Consider the following 14,633-nt stretch of genomic DNA (forward strand, 5'->3'; position numbering starts at 1 on the left):
ACTGATACAGAGTAAAATGAAGATAACCAAGAGAATAGTTTATACAATAACATTTTTGAATTTTTTTATTAATTATTTTTAGTTTTCAACATTCACTTCCACAAGATTTTGAGTTCCAAATTTTCTTCCCATCTCTCCCCTTCCCCCACCCCAAGATGGCATGCATTCTGAATGCCCCTCCCCAAAATCTACCCTCCCTTCTATCACCCCCCACTTCTTTATCCCCTTCCCCTTCTATTTTCCTTTAGGGCAGGATAGATTTCTATACCCCATTGCCTGTATATCTTATTTCCCAGTTGCATGCAAGAACAATTTTTTAACATTCTTTTTTAAAACTTTGAGTTCCAAATTCTCTCTCTTCCTCCCTCCCCACCCACCCTCATTGAAAAGGCAAGCAATTGATATAGGATATACATGTGTAGTCATATACAATAACATATTAAAGATAGTTAAGATAGTTTCCTGTGACTCTACATATTGTTTCTATCCCACAATTAATCAATTGATAGATAACAAGTAAATACATAACAAAGTTATTCTGGCTTTAAGGTGTTTCTCAAGGCAGGCTTGTATCATCAGGTGCTGTCAAACTCCATATACTGGCTCCATTTGGGGCTGCAGTTATTGACCATGTAGATTTCACAAAAAGCAACCCGAAGGACGGTGAAGATGCCGTCATGAAACTCATGAACGTCGTGAGGGCCCCGTCCGGAGAGGCCCAAGGTCACGTCCAACACATCAGTTTAGTTTGGCTGTCTCATGTGCTGCTTATTAGCAGAGGACAGAAACAGCTGGTGTCTAAACCATGGCTCAGCAGATGCAGGGCATTTAGAAACCTGCACATTCGTTTTTCTATTATGCACTAAAATTAGATTGAAAGTGTGCTCGAAAGCATAACTAAAACAGATTGCCCTCCCAGTACTTGGGTTGCCGATTTATCCACAGGGCCCATATTTTCTGATTCTGTGTTCAGACCTTTGATCTTCTTCTTATCTCTGTCAGAATATTAATTGAGAAATTTCTTTGCTGTACCCAATGGACCCTTCTAAAAGGTTTCCTTTGGTAAGAAAATAATCACATTGCTTAAGAAATCATGGATTTTACCTTGTCCTTGTAAAGAAAAATGCCTATAGGCAAAGATTCGGTGGGGCTGGGCTTTCTATCTCCTCCTCTTTCTTGCTGTCTTTGAGCTTATACTGACCTGCCTCAAAGAATTACCAAGGCAGAGTTCAGTCAGAATCCTGATTTGGTAAAATCCAAATTACATCCATTAGAAAGATGTTTGTAAATCAAAGTGATTCTAAGCATTTGAAAGATTAGGAATAACTCCACCCCACTGCAATGGTCACACACAAATATACTCCCAACTGGGAAATCAGGCACAAGCATGATAGAGAATCTTTTACTTATGGTGAAACTAGAGTGTATATAGATCACCAGATATTGTACCTACCTCTGGTCTTCCTTACTTCTTTGCTAGCCACTTTCCCACCACGTAACTACCTCTACTCCAAGGCCTACTGTCTTCTAAATGGTGACTCTCTCTCCTAGATCGCCATTTTAGGAATGGTTCCAGTTAGACTCATTCCACTTTTAGATAAACTCATTCTTTAGATTTCACCTCCTCACTTTCCACCATAACTCTTTCCCAGGGCTTTTCTCTCCCCTCCTTTTTCAATTCTCCTTTATATATAGCCTTTCTGGATTAGAATGAAATTCTTTGAGGTGGGCGATGTTTTGTCCCTAGCACTTAGCATGCCCATAATTGCTGACAGAAATTTTGTTACTTGCTCAAATTTCCGAGTAAATTATCTGCCTCCTGAACTAACCATGGATCTTGGTTACTTAGAGGCCACCTAGCTCAAATACCCCCAGTTTATCTATGAGGAAACACAGAGATGAAGTGAGTATCACAACTGGAAAGAAGTACAAATGGTATCTGAACCCAAATTTCTTGGATGTCAAAAACAGAACTCTGGTATCTCTACCAAGTACCATTCTTCATTCAATTTGGATTCTCCACAGGCAAGTGCTAAATAGTAGCTCAGGTGATGACTATTTTAACCAAATATGAAGGATCTTAGAAATCAATCATGTGAAGGAAGATAGTCATGGTTGTGTATTGTGTTTACAAATAACTATAAACTTAAGAGGTGGTTAATATGGTCAGAACAATGAATGGAAGAAATGGCTATGAAAAAGAAGTTTTCAAGTTGAATAGCAATTTTGGAAATTGGGAAGCATGCAGAATAGGATTGTAATGGTACATGAAGCAAGTGATCTGGGCCTTGATTATGAACTAGATACTTGAGATAGAACAGGAAGTAAAGTCAGTACTACATAAATACTGACCAGGGGCACACACTGAAGGGAGGAGATGGGGTGGGGCAGAACTATGGTGTTTGTAGTATGATGTTGGCTCCCAGACATTTGTCAGGTCTGTTGAGTTGACCTCTGACAACTTTTGTTTGTGGTCAGAAATTTTCCATTGCTTTAGGGTAATGAAAAACATATATTTTATTGGTTGAAATTCAGGCACACTTCCCCAACTACATCTCACTCATATAAAGTCACAGTGTAGCCTCGAAGTACAGGTTGATACAATTAGAGCTGGGAAGACCTGAGACGATTTCATCTAATCCACTCACATTACATATGAAGAAAATGAGCCTTATAAAGGAGTAGTAACTTGTGTAATTTAAAACTGGCCATTACATGGGAGAGTCAGCCTTCAAACCAAAGCCCTGCCTTTCAATCTGATTCAAGTTACTTCATTATTTATTTATTTTTCTTTTAATGAGATTTTATTTAAGGAGTATTGGTGGTACTCAGCGATGCTTTATATTAGAACTAATATACTCAGAAGATAAAGCATGGTATTCGGTAGAAAGCCAGCCTCAAAGAGAGGAAAACTGGGTTCAGTAATGCTTCTGACACATACTGGCCATGTAACTAGAGAGGGCTAGGTCTCAGTGGATAGAGTGGTGGGTCTGGAGTCAGGAAGACCTGAGTTCAAATCTGGCCTCAGATACTCTCTAGCTGTGTGACCCTGGGCAAGTCACATAATCTCTGTTTGCCCTAATCTACTGGAGAAGGAAATGGTAAAGCACTCCGGCATCTTTGCCAAGAAAACCCCATATGGAGTCATGAAGAGTCAGATATGACTGGCCAAACTCTGGACAAGTTGTTTACATTCTCAGTGCTCTAGACATCTCTCTATGACTATAAGTTATAGAGAATATACAGACCTGTGTTGATAATAGGAGTTCTCTGTACCAATGAAATCACAGGTAAGTTCAACAGGAATAGATCACATCATGCCTAGGACAAGGTTTCACAATGCTGAACTAGACTGAAATTTAAAGGATAGATGACACTGATCTGAAAGGTGTGAGGAGGGGACAAAACAATATGATTGGAATTCTCACCTTATCTCAGGCTTTTAAACATGAAGGTGGATGGCCATGATTGTCCTGCTACTTTGTGGTAAGTTACTTCAAACATCAATTTCAAGAGAAAAGATTAACATATATGGTCAAACATACTGGACAATCAAGGATGGGGACCATCCATTTGCAGAGGGCAATCAAAAATGGAACAAGATGAATTCATTGGGAATGAGGATAAAGGGGTAAGATCTGGACTGGGATGTCAGGAAGAATTTTTTTAATGAATGAAGTATTTTATTTAAATTATTTATAAGGAAAATGAACATATCTTGGTGGTACAAGAGCACAGATGAAAGCCCAAGGGGTTATATATGTATGACTTACTAGAATAAAAGACATTTATATGTTAGTGTACACATAAATAGCTGACTGAGCAGTGTTAAGCTATAGTAAAGGATTATATGGCTATAGTTTTTTTCTTGATAATATGGAACTTCACGATTCTTATTCAAGATTTTAAAAAGTGAGACTTTTTCTGGAATTTGTAATCAAAAATAAATCTTCACTTTATTTGACACCTTTAATAAGACCCATAAAAACAGGTATCTACAAAAATCCAGCATTGTCCTAAATGACTAAAAAGCCAAGGAAATAAGGGTTAGAATTGAGACAACTAGAAACAGAAAGCATGGAGTGTGTGTGTGTGTTTGTGTGTGTGTATGTGTGAGAGAGAGAGAGAGAGAGAGAGAGAGAGAGAGAGAGAGAGAGAGCACTTCGGGCTATGCCAAATCCTTATTTGTTCTTGGTTGTCAGAGGTTTAGAGCTGATCTTTGATTTGTCATTTTATTCTTCAGAGGCTCTAGGTTTGCCTGCACGTTTCTGCCATAGAGGTCCTTGTATGTTTCAGCATGGATATAGTCAAAGACCTGAGACACTCCATGCTGGAACTGGTCAGCAACTGGGGTAACCCAGGGATTATTCTCCACTTTGAAGACCTGCTTCTGACCAGTTAAATCCAAGTGTCTGAGCTCAGGGGGAAGGACAGTCAGTTAGTGCACCTGGATGTGTAGTTCCTTCAATCGCATACATCCCCCAATTTCTTTTGGCAATGATATAAGGTTATCATCTCTGAGGCTGAATATCTGTGGCTTTGGGTGTTTCCCAGTATTTAGCAGTAGGATTTCAATATTGTTATCACTTTGATAAGGTGAACTCAGAGTGCTAAGGGAAAAGAAGTTTCCAGGAAGAGAATTTTCATTCAAGTTGTTCTAATTCAAATCAAGGATCTCTAGGGTTGGGAAAGAGCCAGGTCCTTAAGGCAAAGTAGTTAGCCTGTTTATACCAAGGTTCAGGTGTTTAAGTTTGTGGAGGCTGTTGAACTGCTTGGGCAGCTCTTCAATCTAGTGATTAAGAAGAGGTCAGCACTTCCAGATTCTTTGGTTCTGCCACATTTGGTAGCACCGTTGTTAACTTGTCGTGGCTGAGAATCAGTTGTGTAATGTGGATTAAAGTAAAAAAAGAAAACCATGGGCATCCAGCATGTTGGAAATGCTGCAGTCATGCACGGCCATCTGGGGCTGGTTCTTCTCCCAGCTTTCCTCCACCAGCTTCTTTGAGGGCTTGGACATGGTTGTAGAGGGCAGCAGTGGCAGGGGACCTGCTCCAATCAGCTTAGAGCAAAAGGACTCAGGCTGCCCAGAAGAGTTAAACGTGTCCTGTCTCGGACCCAAGCTCAGAAGACCTCGTGGCTCTCAGCCCTGGCCCCTCCCACACCAAGAGAACCCCTCAGAAAGAAACCAAAAGAATCACTAAGTCACAGACTAGAAGGAAGCCTTGGAGAATATGGAGTCTAATCCACGGGAGTCAAAAAAAAAAATCCAAATTCAACATAGTCACCAAGTATCCATATAAGTGCCAAAGTCGCCTCTTTCACTCTGAAATGGCTCAGATTGTTTGGAAACTCTTCCTTTCATCAAGCGTAAGATTGTCTTCTTCTAATTCTTTCCATGATTCTTATATATGTAGTCTCCATATTAGAATGTTAGCTCCTTGGAGGCAGTGGATATTTGTTTTTCTTTGCATCCTCAGCATTAGGCACAGGGTGGGACACCTAAGAAGTGTTTACTAAATGCTTGTTGACTTTTCTATAATCCAAAATCTCAAACTGAATGTCTTCCATATAATTCATGTATGATATAGCAAAGCTCTTACCCCTGCCCTTCCATCTTAATCTCCTTGCCTTAAGCCTCTCTCCACCCTAGTCCATCTTCTACTCAGCAGTCAACCTGGTCTTTCTAAAGCTTCTGTTTGACCTGCTCAACCAAAGGTGGGCAATCTGTGGCCTCGAGGCCACATGTGGCCCTCTAGGTCCTCAAGTGCGGCCTTTTAATTTTGCACCCCTGCAGTCTTAACTCTCTGCTCAATCAATTCCAGTGGCTCCCTGTCAGTTCCAGAATCAAATAGAAAATCATCAGTTTGGCTTTTTAAGGTCTTCATAACCTTTTCTACCTTTCCACTGTTCTTATTCCTCATTCCTTTCCATATACTCGATGGCTCAATGACCCTGGTATCCTAGCTGCTCCTTGAACACAACACTACAGCTCATGAATATGTGCTTTGCCACTATGGCCTAGCAGTGGATTTTCTCTCTCCTCATTTCTGCCTCTTCGCTTACCTGTCTTCCTTCAAGTCCCAGGAAGAGTCCCACATACTATGAGAAGCCTTTCCTGATCCTGCTTAATGCTAATGACTTCCTTCTGTGATTATATATAATTTATCCTACGGTTGTTTACATTCAATCCCCCTCCACCCTCCCATGCATACACACTTTACATTGTGAACACTTGAAGATCAGGGATTTGTTTTTTGGCCTTCCTTTGTTTTCCCAGTGGTTAACAACACAGTGTCTGGCCCGAAGTAGGTGCAGAATGAATGCTTGACCTGACTTTTCCCATTAAATTAGTGCTTGAAGTAAACTGACACAGAATAGCAAGGACATACCTGCTTGTATGACCTGAAAATGGAGATGGCTCCATTTTTGTCTTTGTATCCCCAACCTGTTACAGTGCTTTGCACATAATAGGCACTCAATGAACATATGGTGAAATAGATACGTAGAAAAATAACATGAATTTCTACATCAATTTGTAAATATTGAGGTCATGATTTATAATAACCTAAAGTATTTAGGATCTCTCTCTCTCTCTCTCTCTCTCTCTCTCTCTCTCTCTCTCTCTCTCTCTCTCTCTCTCTCTCTCTCCCTCCCTGTTTCTCCCCCCACCTTTTTCTTTCTAAATCCCAATACTATAAACTTCTGGGACATGGGGTGGGAGATGATTCTCACTTACCAATGCCATTTCTTACATCTCCAGTTAATGCTTCCCATCTGAAGGATTGTGTATGACATCCAAAATGTAGTGTATTTTCCTTGTCCTTAGGTCATAGAAATACAGTTGTATGTCTGAATCACTGGAGGCCTATTTAATAAGGCTTTCTTGGTCATTCTTCCTATTCTCACTGCCATACCCTCCAGCTATGTGACTTTTCCATCTGATACAACTTTAGTCCCTGCTAGGTTGGATTTTAACTAACTATTTCCTATACTGGGAAATAGCATTAACAGATGAAAAAGTGTCTAGTTGTTCTCTCTGTGTATAGACAGTGTGACACAAAAGATCCGAAGCCCTAGTGAACATCAAAGGAATGACAAAGCCAAACAGATTCTAGAACAGGAGGAAATACCCACTTCTCAAAGAGCATCTTAGGTTTTTGTAAAACCCCATGGGAATAATCTCCTGGTCACATCCAATTGCCTCATTAAAACATGTGAAAATAAGCCAGTGAGGCAAATTGGGAATTTAAGGCCTTAATTAGTGCCCTTGAGGTAGATATTCATGTGGCTTTTAAATATGGTGGTTTGACTGGTTATTCCTCTGAAAGTCTGAGTCTATTTGGGATATTACCAAATATCCCAAGTATCCCTAGAAGAATAGCCAGAAGATAGACTTGGAGTCTCACCTGGGTTTTAATCCTGCTTCTGACATTTAGTTGTGTGTCAACAGCAGGAAACTAAATCAATACGAGCCTTAGTTTTTTCTATATGTAAAAAATTAAATAATAATATTTTAGTTTATTACTCACATGGTTGTTGTGAAGCGTAGTAAGGCCACATGTGTCAAAAAAGTACAACACTTAGAAAGCTATATAAATGACAATTATTATTATAATCAAATATACATGTGTTTACTTTGGGGGCAACATGACACACTTGTTTATCCCAGTGTTCAGTTCAGTTTCCTTAAAGCAAGACTGCTCTATAAAAGATTTGTCTTATCTCCCTCATCTATTCTGCAGGAAACAATGGCAAGACTAAAAATGAGGTCATATTGGTCATACATCAGCTTTGCTTCTTGTGACAATGGCTGTAGCCCTGTACATAGTGGGGAGCTGGTTCACTGCTTCTCTCCTACCTGAGTCCCATTGTGGGCATTCCTCTGCAGATGCATATATCACATGCCACTTAGTCTCAACTGCATGACTTCACTATATTAGTATTATTTTTGAATGTCTGAAGATACCATGAGAATAGGGTCATAGACGGAAATTTGGAATGGAACTCAGATGCAATTTTCCCCAATTTGCTCACATGTTTTATGTTGTTAGATTAGATTACACTATAGTATGGTGTGTGTATACATACATATACATACATGTTACATACATGCAGGCATACAACCTACTCAACACATGTGCAACACAGCATGTTTGTGTATACATGCATATGTGTATGCATGTACATATGAATCTGTACATACATGCACATCTATATACATATGTTGTTGTTGAGTCATGTCTGATTCTTTGTGAACCCATTTGGAATTTCTTGGCAAAGATACTAGAGTGGTTTACCATTTCCTTCTCTAGCTCATTTTATAGAAGAGGAAATGAGGCAAACAGAGTTGGATGACTCGTCCAGGGTCACACAGCTAGTAAGTATCTAAGACCAAATTTGAAGTCAGGAAGTTGAGTCTTCCTGATTCTACTCTATCCATGGTGCTAAGTAGCTGCCTATATATATGTATATATATGTATATGTGTGTGTGTATATATATAATATATATGTATATATGTGTGTATATATATACACACATATATACATGTATATGTATACACACACACACACACACACACACACACATATATATATATATGTGTGTATATATATATATATATACACATTCTGGGGAATTTAAGGGACTTGCCCAAGGTCATACGAGGAAAATTGACAAAGGTGATATTTGAAACCAGTCTTATGACTTCAAAGTCTGTGTGACTTCCACTCTGGCACCTTTGGAAAATTAACAATACTTGTTAGATACTCCTTACCTACTTGTACAGATTATAATGAGCAGTAAGGTGGTCCATACACTGAGCTAATCAATCAGCACTTATATTAGAGACAAGAAATGCAAGTGAATAATGAGTTGGTCTCAGTATTGTGTTAGAAAATAGGCTTGATCAAGCATGGGAAACTGTTTTTGTTGTCGCTGTTCCATCATTCCAGTTGTGTCTGACTGTTCCTGACCCCATTTGGGTTTTTTTGTTTGTTTGTTTTTTGGGGGTTTTTTTGTTTGTTTTGTTTTGTCTAGTTTTTTGGTAAAGATATTGGAGTGGTTTGCTGTTTCCTTCTCTGGGTCATTTTATAGAAGAGGAAACTGAGGTGAACTGGGTTAAGCAATTTACCCAGAATGGTCTCAAGCTACTCCCTGCTATGAAAGTCTATTTCTTTGCACTAACATTTTCCTGGTAATGCTATATGACTACAAATAATGAACATTGAAGTCTCTGATAAATAAAAATTTCAAGTCGTCTAAAAGGCAATGGTAAAAAGCAAGGTGAGTGTGAGCAAGACGCAGCAAATTCTATGAAAGGCTCACATGAAACAACTGTGTCAGACATCTTAAATGATGTGTATGACAAGAAAAGAATATGATCAAGTCATGAAAGGAAAGTGAAATCAGTGACTCTGCTTTTGCACAGGTGTCTACAACATTTTAAATTCCTTCAAGGAGGACTCAAGAGTGTTGGGTAGATCCAGTACAGAACATTTATTGGATGATAGGGATAAAAGTTACATAGGATCAGAAGTTGACATCTCTACTAATAAAAACTGCCCACACAGATCAAATGATAGCTCTACTGGCCCATCAATTACCAAGCATTTATTAAATATCTAATCTATGCCAGGCACTCAGCTAGTTGATTAGGATACAAAGGCAGAATCGCATTCCAATAGTTCCAACTAGGAAATTATCTAATTAAAATGACATAGTTCTATCAATTTGTGAATTGTATAGGACAGAGAGGTGGCACACTATATGGAGCGCCTGGCCTGGAATCAGGAAGATCTGAGTTCAAATTCGTCCTCAGACACTTACTATCTGTGTGACCCTGGGCAGGTCACTTAAACCTGTTTGCCTCCACATCTATAAAATGAGCTAGAGAAGGAAATGACAAACCGCTTCAGTATTGTAGCCATGAAAACCCCAAATGGGGTTGAGAAGAGTTGGACATGACCAAAATGGCTGAATGGCAAAAATTGCATCACATAAACATTTTAAGACCTCCATTGTCCCACAAAACTAGGTTATTCTAAACATAGAAACGTCTTGAGATTTTTCCCCCAATTTCTCTTTTTATACATTATTTCAAAGCTGTCTCTTCCCCCCTTTGTAGTATTATCGATTCACATTTATTGGATATCTTTTAAAATATCCCAATATACCTTTAAGGATTTTGTGAAATGTAAAGAATATTTCCTCTTGGCCAACAGAAATTTATTTCAATTGGTAGTTTTAAACAAGAAAGCCGAAGGGAATCTCTGTACTTCCTCAATGCCTGCTTCTTTTCTACTAAGAGGAGTAATTTGCAAAAGCAACTTGGAGAGAGAATTTTTAAGTTGTTGATGTCATCTTCAGTATCACAGGACTCTAAATTTCAGAACAGCTTTGTGGTGCGAGAAAACTTTAGGGATAGCCTGAGTCTGTGATTCCAACCAACCCCACCCCATCTACCTAGACATCTGATTAATTTATTTACTTTAAAACAACATAAAATTTCATAAATACAGGCAAATGGACTTCAGCAACTCTCGTATCTATGTTTTCTCTGCTTGCTAGGAACTCAGGAATGATTCTTTTAAAGAAGGTCTATTAACATGTAGTTATTAAGGCCCTGCTATGTGCCAGGCATGTAATATAACCTCTGAGAAGTACTGGGGATACAAAGAAATGAAACAAAGCATCTCCTCAAAGAGCTTACATTCTATTAGGAGAGATTCTACATAAAGCATAATGAAGCATAGATAAAATATATGCAAAAAAATCAAAGTAATGGGGAGGGGGCAGGCATTAGTACCTATATGTGTGTATGTGTATGTGTGTATATATGTTTGCATGCAGGTGTATATATACATGTGCATATATATATACACACACATACATAGAATATATGTATATATATTCTATGTATGTGTACATATGTATATACACATACCTATTTGTGCCTAATGGTAGTCATCTCTAGGGTAGGGAGAAGGAAAGAAAAAAATACATAACTTTATTATATTTTAAAAGAATAGCAAGTTGTACATAATAGATTTGCAGTTTCATTTGAAATCATCCTTTCATTATAGTGTTATGGAAATGCTTGTTTTATTCCATAAATTAAAAATGAAATAAATAAATGTGGAAAAAAGGCTTCAGTGGCTCCTTATTTCCTCTAGGATAAAATCCAAACTTCTATTTGTTATTTATAGCTCTTCACTTTTTTTTTTTCAGAATGATTCTCCATCATTCCATCACGAGCTCTAAATTCCATATCAATTGGCTTACTCTTTGGTACCCAATATACAACATGCAGCTTCTACTTCTGTACTTTTACAGAACATAGGCCATTGTTTTCCATGTTTGTAATATTGTCTCTCCTGACTTTCAAGTCCTAGAATTGTTCATTCACTTCATGACTCCAATCTGGTGTCACTTATCCCAGTTAGCATCTTCTCCACATCCCTCCAGATTACTTTGCATTTACTGTATATGTGCTTTATGTTAACTTGTCTGACGTATTGAAGAGAAAGTCAACCTCAAAAACGGGAAGACCCTGAATTAAGGTCTGCCTCTGATGCATCTTGGTTGAATTACCCTGGGCAACTCATTTTAACCCTTGGTGTTTCTGTCAAATCCCTGGGACATTAAATTGCAGAGAAGTTGCCAAGGTGCATTGACAAAGGGAGGTTTTTCACCTGGGAGTTCTTTAAGATAATAAAATAACAAGTCCAGTCTCTAACTTTATCTGTTTTCATGTTATTCCCCTCTCCCTTCCCAGAGCATTGTAAACTCCTTAAAGGGCAGAAATACTTTTGTCTTTTTCTCTGTATCTCCAATTCTTATAATAAACTAGAGTATTTAATAAACACTTGTTGGATAGGAATGAATTCCATAGAATTATCTACAGAATAGGAAAGAGAAGAATGGATGCTCTCCACTCCATGCTCTCAGCAGGAAAAATATTTTGGAATTATTGATTTCAGGCCTTTTGTTTCACTAGTGGGGAAAAAGGATTTATGTTCATTCATTCATTTGTTCAATGATCCAACCATCCTACCTTCAAACACTTCCTGAAAAATTATTGTGCCTTAATTATATGGTCACCTGTCTTAATTTGTGGCAGGTTTAGAGAACCTGGCCCTCTATATCACTGACATTTACTCTGAATTTTTTTCATCCCAAGATTTTCCTTCCTGAGTGTGTAGAAAAATCCAATTAGAATAATAGAGTGGGGGTAGGGGTAGAAATAAATAGAAAAAAAAGTATAAATAAAGAAATGTCAACATTTAAAATAGCACAGTTATTTTGGTAAGCCTAAATACAGATGGATTCCTGAGTTGAGGTACAGATGGACTTATAATTTATGTAGGTATTCAAATGTGAATGCAAATCACTTAGCAGTAAAAGTGCCAGAGTTCCCAAAGTAAACAATTATTATTCCTACCATTGCTCTAACCTCTCAGAAAGAATTTGTTTTCACTCCCTGACTGCAGACAGTAAGAATAGTTAAAGAAAGATAAAAATGCACAAGAAATCATGGAGGGGTCTTTAAAATCAATTTTTTTCATTGTTGAAAATATTCCTCTACTGTGTTATCAAGAACAAAAGCAGACCCATATGTGCAAAGATTTTGAAATACTTGTAAAAAAAAGTGGCAAATATCGTAAAAGTCCATCTAGATGGGAATGGTTAAATAAATTACAAAATATTTATGTAATAGAATACTATGATACACTTAAGATTGACAAAGTTTTAGAGTTAAATGTAATCTGAGACAATGAAATAATAGGCATAAATAATGGATATATATGTGTGTGTGTATATATATATATACACACACATGTAATTTTATCACATGTATATATATATATATGTAATTATTATATGTTATTTTATTTGCACAACAAACTCTACCTACTCATGCATTAGGCACCTTTTCTACCGCTTCTAGTCTTAGAGAGTTGTCTAGAGTTCTGAGAAATTAATTGAATTGTCCAGGGTCACATAGCTGCTATATGCCAAAGGCAAGACTTGAACCATGTTTTCTGTGTTTTGAGGCTGGTTCTTAATCCACTATGCCATACTGCCTCTGAAAAAGAAAGGCAATAAATAAACAAACAAATAAATAAATAGCTACATAGATAAATATATGAACAAATATAAAAACAAGCAGATAAATAAATAAATGGGGCAAATAGGAATTAATAAGAATAGGAAGAAAACTAAGAGGAAAAATTAATGGGAATAAATGTACAAAGAAATTTGATATGGCCATGGAGTGACTTGCTTAGTTACTATTTACATTTCAATTAATTAATTTCCATTTCATCCATGGAAATTAATTAATTGAAATGTAAATAATTAACTAAGCAAGTTCAGTTGCTTGTATCAATATTCAATTTTAGATTCTCAAAAATTTTAAAATGTTATTTTCTGTTAAAAAATAAAAAAAAAAAACCTAGTGGTAATGTTATATAGTGGAGTCAGGCAGTGTCTCACTTCTAAGGTTTATTACCTGTGTGTCCTTTAGAGAGTCACGTAAGGTTTTTTTTTTCCTCCCACACAATAGTCCTACATTAAATTTTGACAATACCTCTTGTTACTGGTGAACATATTATAAGTATGTCATTGCTAAGCAAAAGGAAACTTAAAAAAAATAAAACTGAGCTCTTTGAGCACATTAAGTCAATTCAGAGGCAAGATGAATAAATGCACTTTTTGAAAAAGAACTTAAGGCTTGAGGCATAAATAAGCTATTTATTGCATTTGGATGCCATAAGAAATGAAAAAAAATGGGAATAATGATACCAAATACCAATAAAGAAGTCGTGAGGGCAACACAAGTTTTTTAGGAAGAAAGGAAGGAAATCAGGGAGGAATGAAGGGAGGAAGGAAAGAAGGTTGTAGGAAGGGAGGAAGAAAGGGAAAAAGGGTGAAGGGAGGAAGGAGGAAAGGGTATAAAGAGGGAGGAAGAAAGGGAGGAAGGAAGGAAGGGTAACAAAAAAGAACAAATTGAACTACAACCCTCCAACAGAGTTGATCCAAATAAAATAAAATCTTCCTGAGGGCACTATGATTTTTTTTTTATTTTGTCTTTGCATCCCCAGGTAGTAAGTTATTATACTATACAATGTTATGTGATAGCAAAATATCAAAACATAATTAAATAATTTGATAGTTGGAAGGGACTTCAATATCTATCTTTTCCAATCTATACACAAAGGGAACCTATATTAAAATGCATCAAGCAATTTTTGGAGATCTCCAAGGAAAGACAACCCACTGTTCCAAAAGCAGCCTATTCCACTTTAGGGCAGCTCCAATAGACAAGCAGATTTTCCTGATCTCAAGCCTGAATTTGCCTCTGGAATTTCCATCCAATTTTCTTGGTTTGGCTCTCTAAGGTAGAAGATAATAATTCAGATCCCTCCCTCATATGATAGCTCCATAATTACTTGAAGATAGCCACCGTATTCTTCCGTGGGTCATCTCTTTTCCATGCTAAACATGCCCAGTTCCATCAACCAATTCTCCTATGACATGAACTCAAGACCTTTCACCAGCCTAGTTGCCCTCCAGTGGACACTCTCCATTTTAACAATATCATTTTTAAATTGAGCCACTCCAAACTGAGCAA

The 14,633-nt window shown here is 37.4% G+C and overlaps 1 pseudogene; it reads right to left on the reverse strand.

The window, feature by feature from the left end:
• Positions 1 to 4,181: 4,181 nt before the first annotated feature.
• LOC114052927 lies at positions 4,182 to 5,017 on the reverse strand (annotated as a pseudogene).
• Between the last annotated feature and the right edge of the window lie 9,616 nt (positions 5,018 to 14,633).

Source organism: Vombatus ursinus, unplaced genomic scaffold (assembly GCF_900497805.2).
Source record: "Vombatus ursinus unplaced genomic scaffold, bare-nosed wombat genome assembly UNPS02014810.1, whole genome shotgun sequence".
Classification (NCBI taxonomy): domain Eukaryota; kingdom Metazoa; phylum Chordata; class Mammalia; order Diprotodontia; family Vombatidae; genus Vombatus; species Vombatus ursinus.